Raw genomic sequence first — 20180 nt, forward strand, 5'->3', positions numbered from 1 at the left:
TCCACAAAAGCAGTTCTGTAAGATTGGATGGGCTTCAAAGGCTCGCTCAAGAATGGTGGGGTTGAATTGCAAGTGAAGGGCAATGAAGACATCTGCTCTGACTGCACTGAAAACCTGTTTGCAGCCAAGTTTTCACATGGGGAAGGAGAGCACGCCCATGTATTGTCTAGCCACAAGCTATGTGCTTTACTTACATGACCTCGTGCAATCCTCACAAAAACACTGTAAGATATTATTAACCTGATTTTACAGATCAGGAAACCGAGGATTGGAGAAGTGAAGTGACTCACCCAAGGCCACATGGCTAGTAAGTGGTTGAGCCAGAATTCAAACCTATGTCTGATAAACTGTACAGCTGGATTGGTGGGTTCATTCTGATGTTGTGCCCCCAATTTAGGGGAATTATTTTTTTCTCTCTTTAAAGGGAAGACTGGGGATTATCTGTTTTCCCATCTTCCCCCTCCACTTTCTCTCACCTTCCATCTCCCTGTCTATGTGATATCCAGAGAAGGCATTTGGAAAAGGAGATCTGGAAAAGCTAGGTAATGCTAGACAGTTAGTGGGTCCTCAGTGATAATGTTCGTAACAATACAAAGAACAGCCTATAGAAAGTGAAGGAGAACTGACATAGTATTCCGGATCTCAGATAGGGACATAGTATACAACCTTACAGGTGGAGCTGCCAAGTGAGTGAACCACTAGTGAGGAAGGAATGGCCCCTGGAGGGTGGCATTAATGGTGACCAAGAGCTCAACTTTGCCCCAAGTTCCCAATTGCTCTGCTGAATAGTCTTTTCCCTGGTTTTCTTGCTTCCACTCTTGCTCTGACTATAAATCTATCTTCTGTACAATAGCCAGAGTGCTTATTTAAAAATATAAATTCCGTCATATCACCGTTTTGCTTAGTTCCCTTCAGAGGCTTTCCACTGCATTTAGAATGAACTCTAAACTCATTACCCTGGCCTCTGAAGCCCTGACTCTCTTGTGGGCTGCACTGGTCCTTCTGCTTCTTGAAAATGCCAAGCTCATTGCTGCCTCAGGGCCTTGGCACTAACTGAGGCTCTTCCTCAGTGTCAAATGACTGCTTCCATCTTGTCACCAAGGTCTCACCTGAGATGCCACCTGCTCAGAGAGGCTGTCCCTGATTGCTGGTCACTCTTTAACACATTGACCTGTTGATCATGTCTTATCACTCCCTGGCATTTGATTGTTTCTTTATTTCATTATTCTCTCCCTCCTGGCACCTTGAAAGCCCTGGTCCTTGTCTCTTGTGCTCTTGGCTCTGTCCCTCCAGGGCCTAGGACAGAGCCTGGCACATCGAGGAGCTCAATAATGACGAATAAAAGCAATTACTCTGTGTGTATTGACTGATGGGCCAATATTGAAGATGACCAGTGAACGAGAAGGTTCAAAGATGAGATGTTACAAAGCTAAAGGAAAAAGAGATAGGCAATAATTTAATATATAAAGGGCTAGAGGAAGACAATGGATGTATCAATGTGTTTTGGTTTGCTAATACTGCCGTTTTGCAAAACACCAGAAATGAATTGGCTTTTATATAGGGGGTTTATTTGGCTACAATGTTGCAGTCTTAAGGCCATAAAGTGTCCATCAACAATCGGGTACTTTCACTGGAGAAAGGCCATTGGCATCCGGAAAACCTCTGTTAGCTGGGAAGGCACATGGCTGGTGTCTGCTTGCTCCCAGGTTGCATTTCAAAATGGCGCTCTCCATAGCGTCAGCTTTCAACATTCATCTTCAAAATGTCTCTGCAAGCTGCAGCAACAAGCTCCTTCTGTCCGAGCTCTTATATAGTGCTCTGGTAAACCAGTCAAGGCCCAAGCTGAATGGGCAGGGCCACACCTCCATGGAAATTATCTAAACAGAGTTATCACAGTTGGGTGGGTCACATCTCCATGGAAACAACCTAATCCAAAGGTCACACCCTAATCAAAAAGATTAATCAATCTTTCCCTACAAGATTGCATCAGAGAATATGGCTTTTTCTGGGGGACATAATATATACAAACCGGCACACAATGTAAAGTAAGAAATGGGCCCTCTCGACAGGAATGAGATGAGACAGGCTGGACCAGGACTGATGAACGCCAACACAGGTTTTCATGAAAATTCAGGGATTCTTTTGTATACAGTCTGTTCCAAGCTTCCAGGTGGGATGTGTCATGTGGTCATGTGTGATTACATTAATGTTCACATGGTCATGTAGTTGTGTGAAACTTGAAAAAGTGAGAAATTTTAGTCAATCATTCCCACAACTTGACTATTCCACCTCTGTTCATGTTGGGTGATGTTGGAGTAGATGTAGGCATTTTGTATTCATAATGATCATGGGTATTGTATATGTGCACCTTTACTTTTGTTTTTAAACAACATATCCAAATTGTATAAGCCTCAGGCCCAAAATCTGGGTCCACCTCTGGTTGAAAGTATGTTACAGGAAAGTTAGAAAGGGAAAAAGGAGTATGTTTTTTTGCCAGTATCTTGATCAATCTATATGATATAAAATGAATTAATTTTAAGTAATCCTTTCATTTTTCAAATGGGATGGAATAATATCTTATGATTTATTATTCTATTTCTTGTCAAAGAAAGAGCCCAGAGTCTGTATAAAATTGGGAAGTCTATTTGCTGGACACACCCATCTTCCTTTTAGCCCTCTTTCTTTTCTTACCTTCTTCATGTTCACCCCCCACACACCCCCATGATCCTTCTTCACTCCCTTACTCCCCTACTCCCCTACTCAGTGTTCCTGGGTTGCCTGGCCTGGCTCACTTCTGGAACTTTCTTCTCCTTTAAACTTGCACTTTTTTGTCTTATTTTCTCAAGTTCTTTTAAAGCAACTGACTTTTTAATCTTGGACAAATGAACTCACATTAAGATGCTATTGAATTAGTGTGATATCTTTCCCAGAAGTATTTGTGGTTCTAGGAACCCTTAAGTGATGACTGTGGAGTGGAGGAAATTTAGGGCAACAGAAAACAAGAAACTTAGAGGCAAGAAACATTTAGTCTGCCCCAAATTAAGGTATATTCTGAGTGAATTTGTCCTTAATTAATAAATTAAATAATCAAATCAGTAATTAGTTGAGTGTCCACCGTGTGCTAACTGTTGGGGATTCAATGGTGGTTCTCCACCATCAGAAGCTGTCCTGTTGTCACGGCATGTCCAGTCAGGGCTGCCTGTTGGTGTCTACAATGACTTTGTGTAAATTACACCCTCTTCCCTCATTTCCCCCTCTCTCTCCCTCCCCCACAGATGAGGGACAAAACCGGGTATGATCCAGACCTCGGGAACAGCTTGTCACCCAGAGCCCAGGTAGGATTTTAAATGCCTCCTGAGCCCGATGCCTTCATGCAGGGCACACACACAGGAGAGGTGGCTCTGCTCTCAGTCAGCTGGGGAAGACACATGAAACAAGTAACTGCACACTCAACCAAGACTTGGAGGAAAAGACAGAGTTCATACTAGTGTGTGACCTAGATCCTGGCCTAGACCAGGGCCTCAGTAAAGGAGTCCATGAGATGCTGACGCTGGACCTGAGATTTGAAGGAAGAGGAAGGGGGAGTTCCATGGGAGGGAAAGGGAAGGATGTGGGGTGGAGGTGGGACTTGAAAAGTGCACCAGACGGAGAGGACATCAAGTACAAAGGCCCAGAGGTAGAAGGAAGCATGACAAGTTGGGAGACTTCAAGAAAGTCTGTAGAACTGAAGGACACAGAGGGAACATGGAGAAAGCTTAAACTGAAGCAGGAAGAGAAGACGGGGCCAAACCATGCAGGCTCCCAAAGTCATGTTCAAGACTTTGGTCTTTATGTCAGGTACAAGGGAATATTTTTTGAAGGGTTTTTAAAGCAATGGGTAACATTATAAGATTTGAACTTTTAAAAGGCAGTTCTTGAATGACTGGAAGACTTCTGGGGAAGATGGCAAAGTAGGGAGCACCAGGACTCAGCCCTTCTACAAAACAGCTACTAAACAGGCAGGAACTGTCTGAAACAACTGTTTTGAAACTCCAGGCCAGAAGAACACTGTACAGCATCTAGGGAAGAGTGGGAGGAAAAGGCTGATAAATTACAGTAAAGAACTATAAATTGCTCTCTCTGTGACACTGAATTTACAGCACCGAAGTATATATCTGAATATGACTAAAAAGGGAAATGTTAGATTGTGTATATATGGTAATAGAATAAAATTTTTTAAAAAATCCATGGAATTATACTACACAAACAGTGAATCCTAAGTTAAAACATGGACTTTCATTGATAGTACAATTATAAAAATGTGCTGTCATCAATTGTAACAAATATTCCACACCAGTGCAAGATGTTGGTGGTGGGATGGTATATGGAAATCCTGTATTTTACATGATTGTTTGGTCACCCATAACTTCTCTATTAAAGAGAAAAAATGCAAAAAAAAAAAAAAAAAGGCAGTTGTTGAGCTCTCTCTGTGAAATCCTACAGTAGTACTGTGCCCATGCAAAATATTTACATGGTTCAATTTTTAAAATATAATGCAACATTTAGGAGTCAGTAGACCTTTTAGGAAGGCCACTAAATGAAAGAAAAATACCAAAATAAAGAGAAATAAAAGCAACTTGGAAAAAACATCAACAAGACAGAAGAAAACTAATCCTAAAAGAGAGAAGACAAGACATTGATTCCATGGAAGAAAAAAACAAGGTTGGAAAACAGGGCAGATAAAATAAATATTCTGGAATTAAAGCATGAGAGTTTCTAGGTAGAATCTCTGCTTCTAGTCAAGATGGAGTAACTGGGGGCAGGGGGAGACAACTCTGGATGCAGTCTGAAAATATTGGGAAGGCCAAGTGTTGATAGGGAATTTAAGTAGAAGCTGTGATAACTTAGATGAGATGTGATAGTAGCCTGGATGAGGATGGTGACATGAACAACTCCTTTGGCTTTCGTCTGTTACATGTTGTGCCAGTTTGAATGTATTATGTCCCCCCAAACACCATTATCTTTGATGTAAACTTGTGTAGGCAGACCTATCAGTGTTAATTAGATTGTAATTCTTTGAGTGCTTCCACGGAGATGTGTCCTACCCAACTGTGGGTGATGACTCTGATTGGATAATTTCCATGGAGGCGTGGCCCTACCCATTTAGGGTGGGCCTTGATCAGTGGAGCCATATAAAGGAGCTGACAAACAGAAGGAACTCAGTGCAGCTGTGACTGACATTTTGAAGAGGAGCTACAGCCAAGAGGGATGCTTTGAAGAAAGCACAGGAGCTGCAGATGAGAGACAGTTTTGAAGATGGCTGTTGAAAGCAGACTTTTGCTCCAGAGAAGCTAAGAGAGGACAATACTCCAAGTGCAACTAAGAGTCACATTTTTGAGAAACTGCAGCCTAGAGAGGAACATCCTGGGAGAAAGCCATTTTGAAACTATGACTTTGGAGCAGACACCTGCCACGTGACTTCCCAGCTAACAGAGGTTTTTCGGACACCATTGGCCATCCTCCAGTGAAAGTACCCAATTGCTGATGTGTTACCTTGGACACTTTATGGCCTTAAGACTGTAACTGTGTAATCAAATAAACCCCTTTTATAAAAGCCAATCCATTTCTGGTGTTTTGCATTCTGGCAGCATTAGCAAACTAGAATACATGTCATGATCCTTATCTGTGTCCTGGACTCTGTTGGAAATCAAACAAGTGGATAAGAGCTAAAATAATGAGGGCTTCATAATTGTTTCCTTTTTTGTTGTTGTTGTTGGTTTAAATATTTTTTCAATATTTCAAAAATAAGTTCACTTGATCCATTTCATGATGAGTAACTCATTTTTCCCTAGTCTTCTTTACCCACATAATCTCCAATCTTTTCATCTGTACTCATGGTAGTTCAGTTTGTCATAATAACTCTCATTTTATTATTTATGAAGTAAAATTCTCCATGTCAAAGTGTATTAGTTATATAATGAAACATAGCAAGTTACCCCCAAATGTAAGAGTTTAAAAGAACAGTATACATACATTATCTCATACAGTTTCTGTGGGTCAGGAAGTTGGGAGCAGCTGAACTGAGTGGTCCTTGCACAGGGTCTTTCATGAGATTGAAGTCAAGATTTGAGTTGGGATTGTAGTCATCTGATGGCTTGACAGGGGCTGGAGGATCTGCTTTCACGGTGACTCACCCACATGGCTGGCTTTTTGGCAGTGCTAGCTTTTGGCAGGAGGCCTCACTTCCTTGCCATATGGACATTTCCAAGGAGCTGCTTGAGCATTCTCATGACCTGGCAACTGACTTCCCCCAGTGAGTGGTCCAAAAGAGAGCAAGAGGAAGGTGCAATGTCTTTTTGAAACTAGCCTTGGAAGGCACACTTTATCAATTCTTCAGTATCCCATTGGTTATACAAATTATCCCTGTTCAATGTGAGAGGGGACTGAGGACTACATGGGACATAAATCCTAGGAGCCAATAATCATTGGGGCCATCTTGCAGGCTGGCTACCACATACACTCATTAGGAAGGAGCAGTTAGACAACTTGTATATTTTCCTTTAGCAATTATGCTTTTAGGAATTATACTTCAATTTCAAAACTCAGTATTAAATTGTCAAGTTTTATGTGTCTTAGACAATTGCTAGACAAGATGTTGACAGAGAGCCTGAATTTCCAGTGTAAAATAATTCAAGGTTATGAAATTATAGTATGCTTTAAAATCTTACCTGGCTTTAATAATGATAAATGAGTTGGAGCTGTATATACCCCAGAAAGAACATGTTCTTAAGCATAATACATTCTTAAGGGCATGAACTCATTGTAAGTAGGATCTTTGTTGAGATAACTTCATTTAAGGCGCCGTCTACCTCAATCAAGATGGGTCTTAATCCTATTACTTGAGTCATTTATAAACAGAATAAAATTCAGACACACAGAGAGAAAGCCACAGGAAGCAAGAAGCAGAAGGTTGACAGAACCTGAAAGTGAAGGGAGAGGCCAGGAGAAGCTGCCATGTGCATTGCCATGTGACAGAGGGGCTGAGGGCCAAGGATCCCTGGCAGCCAGCCCCAGAACGCCACCATGATGATGCCTTGATTGGAACTTCTCCTAGCCTCGAACAGTGAGCTAATAAATTCCCATTTTTTAGTCAAACCACTGCATGGTATTTGCTTGAGCAGCCAAAGAAACTAAAATGCCTATAATTAATTAATATATGCAAACAGAATTCTCTTTGTCAACTTCAAAGAGTAGATATTAGTTGTACTTATTGAGAGACATACTTATACAACTTCAGAGATTGTGGTAGGGAAAAATTTTCTTGGTTCTTGAAGAGATAAAACAAACTCATGAGAAATAAAAATAGTAAAACGAATTGTCATAAAGTATCTCATAGCTAAATGAATTGTACAGACAATAGATAATAGAACAATTCAAAGGAAGAAGATCCCTGCAGGACAGAAGAGCTGGGAGGCTTTATGGAAGTGGAGCAATTTGAACTGAATTTCACATGTATGAAGAGGATTAATCAACCAAGTTAAGAATTTATTAAACATCTATTATTTCTCAAGCTTCAGGTTAGATGAAAATAAAATGATTCCTGTCCTCAAGGCATTTTCTTAAGGTTTAGTTATTCTTTTTATTATATAATTTTTTCTTATTTTGAAACAACATCAAACTTATGGAAAATTTCCAGTAAATATAAGGAATTTTTTTTTCCTGAACCATTTGATTGTAAGTTACCACCAACTGGATGCCCCATCACCCTTAAATAATTTGATTTGTATTTGCTGCAAATAAGGACACTCCCATAGAAAACCACAGTACAACCATCTAAATTAGTAAATTAACATTGTTAAGTCAGCTGACTTAGTAGCATCATTTATAGTAAAGGGTCCTGTTCAGAATCATGTGTTGCATTAAGTTGTTTAGTCTCCTCCATCCTGAAACAGTTTCTCAATCTCTGACTTTCATTACCTTGACACCTGAAATTATAGACCAATTATTTTGTAGAATATCCTTCAATTTGCATTTGTTTGATGTTTCCTTATGATTAGATTCAGGTTATGCATCTTTGGACGGAATTGAATGGAAACTATGTGTGCTGGTTTGAATGTATCATGTCTCCCCAAAAAAGCCATATTCTTTGATGCAGTCTTGTGGGGCAGACGTATTAGTGGAGATTAAGTTGGAATGTTTGGATTAGGTTGTTTGGAAGGAAATGCGCCCCACCCAACTGTAGGTGATAACTCTGATGAGATCATTTCCATGGAGGTGTGGCTCTACCCATTCAGGGTGGGCCTTGATCAGAGGAGCCATATAAATGAGCTGACAAACAGAAGGAACTTGATGCAGCTGTGAGTGATGTTTTGAAGAGGCGCTGCAGCCAAGAGGGACACTTTGAAGAAAGCACAGGAGCTGCAGATGACAGACAGTTTGAAGATGGCTGTTGAAAGCAGACTGTTGCTCTGGAGAAGCTGAGAGAGGACAAATATCCCAAGTGCAACTAAGAGTGACATTTTTGAGGAACTGCTGCCTAGAGAGGAATGTCCTGGGAGAAAGCCATTTTGAAACCAGAACTCTGGAGCAGACACCAGCCATGTGCCTTCCCAGCTAACAGAGGTTTTCTGGACACCATTGGCCATCCTCTAGTGAAGGTATCCAATTGCTGATGTGTTACCTTGGACACTTTATGGCCTTAAGACTGTAATTGTGTAACCAAATAAACCCCTTTTATAAAAGCCAATCCATCTCTGGTGTTTTGCATTCCGGCAGCATTAGCAAACTAAAACACTATGTTTTTCTTATTGAATCTTATAGTCTGATTGTGTATATTTTTTTTTAATGCAGTTTTAATGAGACGTATTCACACACCATACAAACCATCTGAAGTATAAAACCACTGGCTCACAGGATCATCACATAGTTGTTCACCAATCCCCATGATCAAATTTAGAACATTTTCATTACTCTAGAAAAGAAATAAAAATAAAAAAGAAAACCCCAATCCTCCCATACCTCTAACCTCACCCCCCACCCCCATTATTGACTCATAGTATTGGTGTGGTATATTTGTTACTGTTGATGAAAGAATATTAAAACATTACCATTAACTATAGTCCACAGTTTACAATAGGTACATTTTTTTTCCGTATACTGCTCTATTATTAGCTCCTTCCAATAGTGTCATACATTTGCTCTACTTCATGAAAGAACTTTTTTATATTTGTTCAGTTAATGATGGGCATTGTCTACCACAAGATTCAGTGTGTTTCACATTCCCATATTTTAACCTCCCACTTTCCTTCTGATGATATACGTGACTCTAAACTTCCCCTTTCTACCACATTCCCACACCAGTCAGCACTGTTAATTATTCTCACAATACTGTGCTACTGTCACCTCTGTCCATTTCCAAACATTTAAGTTCCACCTATTTAAACATTGTGCATATTATGCAACTGCTTCCCATTCTTTAGCCTCATTCTATATCCTGGTAACCTATGTTCTATATTTTATGTGTATGAGTTTACATATTATAATTTGTTCATATCAGTGAGATAATACACTAGTCCTTTTGTGTCTGACTTATTTCACATAATATAATGTCCTCAAGGTTCATCCATGTTGTCGTGTGCTTCAGGAGTTTATTCCTTCTTATTGCTGAATAATATTCCATTGTATGTACATACCACATTTTGTTTATCTACTCATCTGTTGATGAACACTTGGGTTGTTTCCATCTTTAGGCAATTGTGAATAATGCCACTATGAACATTGGTGTAATAGGCAGTAGTTTCCTCAGTGCCCCTGCTTTCAGATCTTCTGAATATATCCCGAGTAGTGGGATTGCCGGGTTGTAAGGCAACTCTATACTTAACTTCCTGAGGAACTGCCGAACCATCCTCCACAGGGGCTATGCATTCCCGCCAGCACTGAATAAGTGTTCCTATTTCTCCACATCCTCTCCAACACTTGTAGTTTCCTATTTGTTTAATAGTGGCCATTCAAGTAGTTGTGAGATGATATCTCATGGTTCTGCTTTACATTTCCCTAATACTAGTGAAGCTGACCATCTTTTGATGTGCTTTTTAGCTATTTGTATTTCCTCTTTGGAAAAATATCTATTCAGGTCTTTTGTCCATTTTTAAATTGGGTTGTTTGTCTTTTTTAATATATATTTTGGATATCAAACCCTTATCAGATATGCGGTTTCCATATATTTTCTCCCACTGAGTTATTTGCCTTTTCACCCTTTTGATAAAGTCCTTTGAAGCACTGAAGTATTTGATTTTGGGGGCTCCCATTTATCTATTTTTTCTTTCATTGCTTGTTCTTTGGGTGTAAAGTCTAAGAAACTACTGCCTATCACTCAAACATGAAGTTGTTTCCCTACATTTCCTTCTAGGAGTTTTATGGTACTGGTTCTTATATTAGGTCTTTGATCAACTTTGAGTTAATTTTTGAATAGAGTGTGAGATAGGGATCCTCTTTCATTCTTTAGGTTATGGATATCCAATTCTCCCAACATCATTTATTGAAGAGACTGTTCTGTCCCACTTAAGTGGACTTGGGAGCCTTATCAAAAATTAGTTGACCATAGATGTGAGGGTCTATTTCTGAACTCTCGATTTCATTCCATTGATCAATATGTCTATCTTTACGCCAGTACCATGCTGTGGCTTTATAATATGCTTTACAGTCAGGAAGTGTGGTACCTCCCACTTCATTCTTCTTGTTCAAGATGTTTTTGGCTATTCAAGGCCCCTTACCCTTCCAAATAAAATTTATAATTAGCTTTTCCATTTCTGCAAAGTAGTCTGTTGGAATTTTGATTGATATTGCATTGATTCTGTAGATCAATTTGGATAGAATTGACATCTTAACGACATTTAGCCTTCCAGTCCATGAACATGGAATGTCTTTCCATTTATTTAGGTCTTCTTTGATTTATTTTAGCAATATTTTGTAGTTTTTTGTGTAAAAGTCCTTTACACCCTTGGTTAAATTTATTTCTAGGTATTTGATTATTTTGGTGCTATTGTAGATAGAATTTTTTGCTTGACGTCCTCCTCAGATTTCACATTACTGGTATATAGAAATACCATTGCTTTGTGCATGTTGATCTTGTATCTGCCATTTTGCTGAACTTGCTTATTAGCTCAAGTAGCTTTGCTGTCATTTTTCTACATTTTCTAAATATAGGATCATGTCATTTGTAAATAGTGACAGTTTTACTTCTTCCTTTCCAATTTTAATGCTTTTTATTTCTTTTTCTTGCCTAATTGCTTTAGCTAAAACTTCCAGCACAATGTTGAATAGCAGTGGTGACAGTCAGCATCCTTGTCTTGTTCCTGATCTTAGAGGGAAAGTTTTCAGTCTCTCATCATTGAGCTGTGGGTTTTCATAGACGCCCTATATTATGTTGAGGGAGTTTCTATTGATGCCTACCTTTTGAATTGTTTTTATTATGAAAGGATGCTGAATTTTGTCAAATGCCTTTTTCTTCCTCATTTGAGATGATTTTGTGGTTTTTCCTTTCTGGTTTGTTAATGTGATGTATTACATTAATTCATTTTCTTGTGTTGAATCACCTTGCATAGCTGGAATAGAACCCACTTGGTCTTGGTGTATGATTCTTCTAATATGCTGTTGGATTTGATTTGCAAGTATTTTGATGAGGATTTTTACATTTATATTCATTAGAGAGATTGATTTGAAGTTTTCTTTTCTTGTAGTATCTTTATCTGGCTTTGTGATGTTGGCTTCATAGAATGAGTTGGGTAGTGTTCTCTCTTCAATATTTTGGAAGAGTTTGAGCAGGAATGGTATTAATTCTTCTTGGAATGCTAGGTAAAATTTGCCTATTAAGCCATCTAATTCTGGTCTTTTCTTTCTTGTTCCTCAAAACATTTTCAATCAAAAAGAAGTAAATGAAAAGAGAGGAGGCTTTTCAGACAGATGGGATAGTATGAGCTATAGTACAAGGCCTGTCTGGGGAGGTGTGGGTGGTAATTGAGGCAGTTTGCTGGCATGGGAGGTTTCGGTTTGTAGAGTAATGAAGGGGGAGCCAGGCAATGAATGGCATTGAATACCTGGCTAAGGGGCTGCAAGATTTTGTTCTGCAGACAATGAGGAATCATTTAAATAATACGAATATCTCTATATGCTATTTATTGTTCCCTTAAAACCTGTCAGCCATCATGCTAAGCACATATAGTATCTTTTGAGGAAAATAACTCAATCAAATCCAGGTCTCCCTGATTCCAAATTCCATGTATTCAGATAAGTGATTGTCCTGGCAGAGGCCGTAGTTGCAGGACAGATGGAAAAAAAGGAAGAACTGACAGCAAGTGAGGAAAAGAAAAGCAGATAAAAGAGAATATATGGACAACAGAATTGAGAAAACACACTTTTGTGCTAAATAGCATTTTTTAAATGACCTGAAAACAGGATCAAAGCTCACTTGCCAACAGCTCTTCCCTGTAGGCCACCACAGCCTCAATATCCTTGGATCGCAATGTTCTCCCAAGCCATCATTCTCAATACATGACCAGAGTCTGTCAGCAGCCACCAAGGGCAGGCTGTTGCCTTGCTTTAAATGTCATAGAGCCATAGGAACTGCTGAGTTAAAATAAATCAGTGGAATTTTCCTCTTGACTTTTCTCATTCCTTTATTTTGTCCTGCCCTCTGGTTTATGGAGACCAAAAAGTTTAAGACTGAAACATGGAGACTACAGCCTCTGTAGTTTGCAGAAGTCCTGCAAATCTTCACAGCCAGACACAGTTAGGGTGCTGCTGCAAGCTGGGGCTGCTATGGGGCACACTTAGCCTGTTGCTCTGCAGGTGAAGTGATGGGAGGCATGTTCAGAACTAATGGTTGCCTCTTGGCTATTCCCTTTGATCTGTGGGGACAACTTGTAAGGTGCCTTGCTGTAACTGTCGCTTTCTGATTCAGGCCTTGTCGGCTGGGTCTGTGGTATGCATGGCAAAGGAGATTTGTGTCTCCTCAGGGCAGGCCCCAGATTGAGCGCCTGAACCTCCCAAGATTTACGAATGGTTGGAGGAGTAGGGCTGACAGTGAATGTGCTGAGTGACAGAGTGAGTGTTCTGGTTTGCTAAAGTTGCTGTTAAGCAAAATACCAGAAATGGATTGGCTTTTATAAAGGGGGTTTATTTGGTTACAAAGTTACAGTCTAAAGACCATAAAGTGTCCAAGGTAAGACATCAGCAATTGGGTACCTTCACTGAAGGACGGCCATTGGTGTCTAGAAAACCTCTGTTAGCTAGGAAGGCACGTGGCTGGTGTCCGCTTGCTCCCAGGTGTTGTTTCAAAATGGCGTTCCCCAGAATGTCAGTGTCAGCTTCCAGTGGCCATCTTCAAAGTGTGTCTCTCAGCTGCAGCTCCTCTCTCAGCCCCTATGTGTTCTTCAAAGTGTCCCTCTTGGCTGTAGCAAGCTTGCTGCTTTTGTCTGAGCTTATATAGTGCTCCAATAAACTCATCAAGGCCCACGCTGAATGGGCAGGGCCACACCTCCATGGAAATTATCCAATCAGAGTTATCACATACAGTTGGGTGGGTCACATCTCCATGGAAACACTCAAAGGATTCCAATCTAGTCAACACTTATATGTCTGCCCCCACAAGACTGCATCAAAGAATATGGCTTTTTCTGGGGGGCATGATACATTCAAACAGGCACAGTGAGTAAGTGGGTACAGGGTGCCCGGAACCAGTGCTGACCCTGAACTTAATGAATTAACATGGTCCTTGGTGCATCATTCAGCTCCTGGCCACTAAGTGGGGCATGGTGCTGGCATCTGTGAGGAGAGAAATATGAATATCTTCCAACTGTCTGTCACCTATGACATTTCCTCCCATCAATCACATTTCTGGGATGGTTGTTTTTGCAAATGGTTTAGAAATTCCAATTTGAGTAAGGAGTAGTGACTATGCTGTTTCAGAGGCAATGGGAGTGACGTGCAGCTTCATTATAGAATTTTCCTGCCATGCACAGCAGACTCTTGGCTGGTAAGAAACTGGCAAAGGGATGCTGACCACTGAGACATGTTAAATTTGAAATCTTTGTAAACCTGGCACCATAGTGGTCTTATGCCTATAAGGTGATGTCAAATAGTGATCAGACACTAAGAATAGTATAAACGGAACATTCAGAGTACAAGACATTTTTAGTTGTTTCAATTTTTAAAGTTGTTTAAATTGCTAAAGTTGTTGAATAATTTAATCACAAACTAGAGAGAAATCAAAAAGAAAGAAATAAGGAAAAATAAGTGTGGCTGAACACTTAGAAGATTTATTCTATCCTTACCACACTTGCCCTAATATAGGAATATACATATAAATTAAGAGTAACAGTTCTTAGAACAGGCTTTGTGAGGCTCTGCTGCAGAGGGCTGAGCTTGGTCCATGAGGTTTTGTAAAAAATTGCTGTATGGTGAAGAGATGGGACTTAAGAATCTATGATTCTAAAGCATCCATCTGAAAATCTTAATCTCTGGGACATTGGAAATTAGAGCAATTGCCTTATGGAACAAACACAGCGCCGAGCTCCAGCTCTGTGCTCAGCCCTCTACTAGGACTCAGGTGGGGATGGGTGGATGGGGAAATCATAAGTAGGAGAATGACAAAGTAAATTTATGAAAAATGCTGCTGCTTGGGGGTCCACACCACTGGGCAAAGGCTGGAGGAAGCCATATAGGCAATGCCAGTTGTTGAAGAGCATCCTAAGGTGCTTGCATTAGTCAGGACCCTAGGTTGAAAGCAACAGAAACCCTATTCAAACCAGCTCAAGGAAGAATGAGAATGTATTAGCTCCTGTAAAGTCTGAAACAACATATAAGTAATTGAAAGGCTTTGGCATGGCTGGATCCAGGCACTCAGTGCCCACAGGAAACTGTCTCTTATCACATATGCTCTGCTTTCTTCTGTTTTGTTTCATTTGCAGACAAATATCTACCCAGCTGGTGGCAACAATAGCCACAGCAGTTACAGGTGTTTATTCCAGTAGCCCTACACCCAGGGGAGGAAGGCGGCCACTGCCCAAAAGCTCTGGCAGAAAGCGTGAGAGATGTTCTCATTGGCCATGCTTGGGTCAGTGTCTGCTCTTGAAGCTGTCCACACAGTTCTGTAGGTGTTCTGACTATTTGCCCTTCTCGGAACTGGAGGTGAAGGCCCAATTTCTCCAACCTCAAACACGTAGACCGAGGTGTGGAGAGAGAGTGTTCCCAAAAGGAAAATAGGTTGCTATTACCAAAAGAAGGGAAAAGCATACGGGTCAAGTGAAAATAACAGGTATGCGCCAGAGTAGTTTTGAAATGGTGGAACTGTAACCCATAGCATCCTTTGAAATTTGTTCTATGCTACTTGCTAAATTGTAATTTGAAAGTTACCACTTGTTTTTATATGTTATATTTCACGATAAGGAAATAACTGAAACTATTGGAATGTGACTCATAACATTTTTGAAAATTTCCTGTATAACTACTTGTTAAATCATACTTTGAAAGATATTACCTTTTTGCATATATGTTATATTTCACAATTAGGAAATAACTGAAGCTGTGGAACTGTAACCCATAACATTCTTTGAAATTTGCTAACTATTTGTTAAATTGCACTTGGAAAGTTATCACTTCTGCGTATATATGTTATATTCTACAATTAAAAAAATTTTAAAAAGTAAATAGTAATGGTAAAAAAACGTTCAAATAGAAAGTAATATTATAAAAGGAAAGAGTCTTCTTTCCCAGGCCCTAACCACCATTCCCAAGTCCTCTGGGTGACCAAAATGGTATAGAGTTCTAGAAAATTTCTCTTCCTTTGCAAATATCTATATCAATCTATCTATAGCTTTTAAAATTTCTTTTTTAATAAGTTGTATCGTATTACGCATATTGCTTTCCAACTTGCTTTTTTTCCCAAATAATATTTTTGGCGTCTTTTCCATTTCAGCACAAAAAGATTTTTTTTAAATAGCTGCATAGCATCCTATAATATGGAAGTACTATAATTAACAAAACCATTCTCTTGTTTTTTATTGACATTTATGTTATATTCATGGTTGTGTTTCAAACAATTCTGCATGAATGTCCCTGTATACATAACAGTATACTTTTGCAAATATGTTTGTAGTCTAATTCCTAGAAGGGAAAATGTTTGTTCAAAGGTCATATCCATTTTAACTTTTGAAAAATATTAGCCAGTTGCCCCACATCTATCACCACTGTGTATCTTCAATTTTTTTCATCTTTGCTAATCTGATAGGAATAACTGTGTATGATTGTTTTCATTTGCAATTTAAAGTTAGGAATGAGGTTGAGCCTCCTTTTAATATGTTTAGCCATTTTGATTTCATTTCTATGAAATTAAATTCTGTTCTTTTCACCCAGATTAAAGTTTTAGCGGTTAGGTACCTACGTACTGAATTTTGTCCCTGACAGTTCATTTAGTCCTGGCCATGTAACGTGAGACTAGCAGACTTACCATACATTGAATCCCAGATTATTAGAGCTGGAGAAGCTTTTGCCATCATGCCCATGAAACACTCTCATTTCCAGATGAAGAAACCGAGCCTTAAAGAAGCAAAATCCATTGTCTGAGGTCACACAATTAAAGACGGAACCAAAGCCAGAATTCACGCTGCTTGAGTTGTTACTCAAGTCTTTTACTCTGCTGTTTACTAAAACGAGAAGTCTGTCTTGGAAATGTAAAACATTTATTTTAATCTATTAATCTCCCAAGGAGCTTCTTGTGACGGCAACCACTGACCCAATGAGCGAGCTTCTCCAGCCATCTTAATAGTGGATTTTACTACAGTTCAGCAATCCTGGAGACTGGATATTTTTGCAGTGTGCTAAACTGCTCTTAACACACGGAGGTAAAACTGTCTGCATGTCAGTGGCTACTCAGGGAATGGGCTTCTTATGCTCAGTCAGCATCAACTCAAGACAAATCAAGTGAGAAAAATCAGTAGTCTCATCGCTGCCATAACTTAGAATTTTTATGGATTGTTTAATATGATGAAATCTGAATTTTTGATATTAGGGGAATTTAAAGATGAGAGTTGGTATATTACAGAGTTTAATCCATGAAACCCTAAGTAGAGTGATGCCAACTTTCACTGTTTCCACTATATTGCACTGATTTCCAACCCCCTCCCCAGTAGAGGAAGAAGACTTTTTATTACCCTTATAATTTAGATGTGTTTAGATCTTCTCTTCTTAAATTACATTTTTGAAAAAATATTCAAGGAACTTATATCCCATCGGCTATAAAATTATTGATATAATTTTCTTGGTGGAAAAGACATAAGCCTTTGAAGGCAGTAATTTAAAGAAAGAAAAATAACTGGCAATTTAGTGGTTAAACAACATATTGTCAAGTCACCCATATTAGGAAGCAAAATTTTAAAAAATCATTGTTCAAATATCAAAAAAAGAAACAGGATATTTATGTTTTTTAAATACTGTAATTAAAAAAATGCTTCAGTACATGGTCTCAAATTTTTTTCTTTTTCAGCCAAATTTATGTAGCTCAACTGCAGTTCAACTGGACATCTGTACTGAGGGGCCTCAGTGCACTATTTCTGTTTTTAAGAGAGAGTTGTTTTATGCCCCCCCCCCTTTTCATTTCCAGGTTATGTTCCATTAATTATTGGAATGTTGAACATTCTGTCCTAATACTTGAAGTTCCTGACTTCTCCTTAGGCAAAGGAAAGCATAATGGATACAAGGGAAATTCTCCCAGCCTTGTTTTATTGACCTTTTCTCCAACTACATTCAGAAGAAATTGTGTTTAAATAAATTGAATTGTACCTTTGACTTCAGCTAAACACAATTTGGAACCAGCTTATTAAATACTAATAAAAATGTTCTTGCTTTTAGAAGTAAACTTTCTGTGAAAATAATGACAAATGTGGGATATTTTTCATACATCCTTGAAAGAACTGATTTCTAATGAAAAGGCTAAGGTTGCATGAGGCAAGGGGGTGTAGAACCACTATTCTGGGGTCCCTCCTCTCTGTCCAGCATAGAGTAGCAAAAACTAAAGAGCCAAACTGGGGATGGTGGTAATGAAGGATGTTTTCACCTGAGAAAAGGCTCAAGAAAAGGCTGTGGAAATGTTCCTCTTCATTGCTTTTCCCCAAAATATAAAACACCCAAGTGGCAAGATTTATGGGGATGCTGACAGTTGAAACTTATCACTGTCTGAAGACGTGGGGATACCCCAGATGCTGGTAGCCCTGACCATGAAACGGTGAACAGGAGTAGGGATGGAGGGGAATTATACATGCATTGTCAGGTAGGTCAAGGCAAAAGAGCTGTGAGGTAGGAGAGCCCTGGCACCCAAAGCCACAGAGCACACTGCCCAGGGCTATGGCAGGAGCCCAGGAGCAAAGCTTAAATAAGGAGACATGCGCGCTCTTCTCTGTTTGACAGACTGCTTGGTTTTTGTTTTTGTTTTTTAAGATAGAAGTACAGTAGAAAATTCTGAACTGGGAATGTATCTGAAAATTTTTCTAAAATAATTTTTTTTTAATTAAGATCACCCATTTAAAAACATACCATTGTAAAATCTTTAAAAAGCTATGTGTGCTTGTAAAATCTTTAAAAAGCTACGAGTGCTATAGCTATGGCCGAGGATGAGATCACGCAGCTTGAGACTGATCAGTGGTTGGTGGCCCCAATCTGCTTGGACTGGCAGAGACAGTCAGCAATGGATCAGAAAGGGCAGTCAAAAGTGATTTCACTTTGTGTTTTCCTGATTTCTAAGCTTGTACTCTTTACCATGTGATTGTGTGTGTGTGTGTGTGTGTGTGTGTGTGTGTGTGTGTGTGTGTAAGCAAAGGGAGTTTATACCCACCTTTGATCATCAAGAAAGGCTTAACAAAGGAGGTTAAACCTGAGTAGAGCCTTGACGGATGGGTAGGCTTTGTTTTTCAATTTGAATTGTAATTATTATTTAAAAGTTAACAATTTTTCTTATTATAAAGGTAATACAAGGTATTTGTAGAAAGTTTAGAGAGTTAGATTTTAAAAAGAAAAAAATAATTGTTCCACAGCAAAAGAATTCTGCTTTTTTCAACTTGGTGTATATCTCTTAAAACCTAATTTTCGTGTCCTAGAGAGATGGATAGATAAATGGAGTAAGAGAGAAGGAATGAGCACCATTAGACCATTGTATTAAAATATACTTTTTTGTTTTTGTCTTTTTATACTCAATGTAACTTTATGGAAGTGGATCACAGATTTTGACGGGGGAAAGGGCGGAGATATTCTAGGCAGACGAATGGTTTGCACAGCATCATGGACACAGGGAGGATTTTCGGGTGTGACTGATGAGCAGTTGGGCAATTTGACTGGTGTTAGGGTGAGGGGAAGCTCAGTACCAGATTTACAGGGCCTTAGGCTATCACACTAAGGTGTCTGGAATTTATCTGGTAGAAAAGGTAAAAACATTGAACTATTTTTGAATGTTCTAAAGCTCTGCTTTAGAAAGATTAATTTGGAGTTAGTATGCTGAATGGACAGGAATGTCATATTAGGGGATTAAGAGCTTCGTAGAGGACTCTAATTCAAGAGAGAGGGATTAGGAAAACGAGCCGAATGGTGGCTATAGGAAGACAAAAGAGGCAGGGAAGGAGAATAATTGACAGTTGACAAGGTAACTGGGTAACTAACTGATATATATGACGAAGAATAGGAAAGCTCAAAGATGGAGGAGGCAGATGACATGACTGTCTAGGTAGAATATCCCAAAGAAATGATGAAAACCTCTTGGAACCAAGAAGTGATTATTTCAAGGTTGCAGGATACAAGGTTAATATACAAAAGTCAATTACTAAGGAAGGGGGAACAATAATCCAAGAAGAACAGATAAGCTATTTAACGTTCTGGGGATGCCCAGAAATGACTATGGTCTGTTAATTTCTGATGGATGTAGTAGGAACAAGTTCACTGAAATGTTGCTATATTATGTAACTTTCTTGGGGTAAAGTAGGAACATGTTGGAAGTTAAGCAGTTATCTTAGGTTAGTTGTCTTTTTCTTACTCCCTTGTTATGGTCTCTTTGAAATGTTCTTTATTGTATGTTTGTTTTCTTTTTAAATTTTTTTTTCATACAGTTGATTTAAAAAAGAAGGGAAAGTTAAAAAAAAAAAAAAAAGAAAAAAGACAAACAA

This window comes from Choloepus didactylus, chromosome 2, assembly GCF_015220235.1.
Source record: "Choloepus didactylus isolate mChoDid1 chromosome 2, mChoDid1.pri, whole genome shotgun sequence".
NCBI lineage: Eukaryota > Metazoa > Chordata > Mammalia > Pilosa > Megalonychidae > Choloepus > Choloepus didactylus.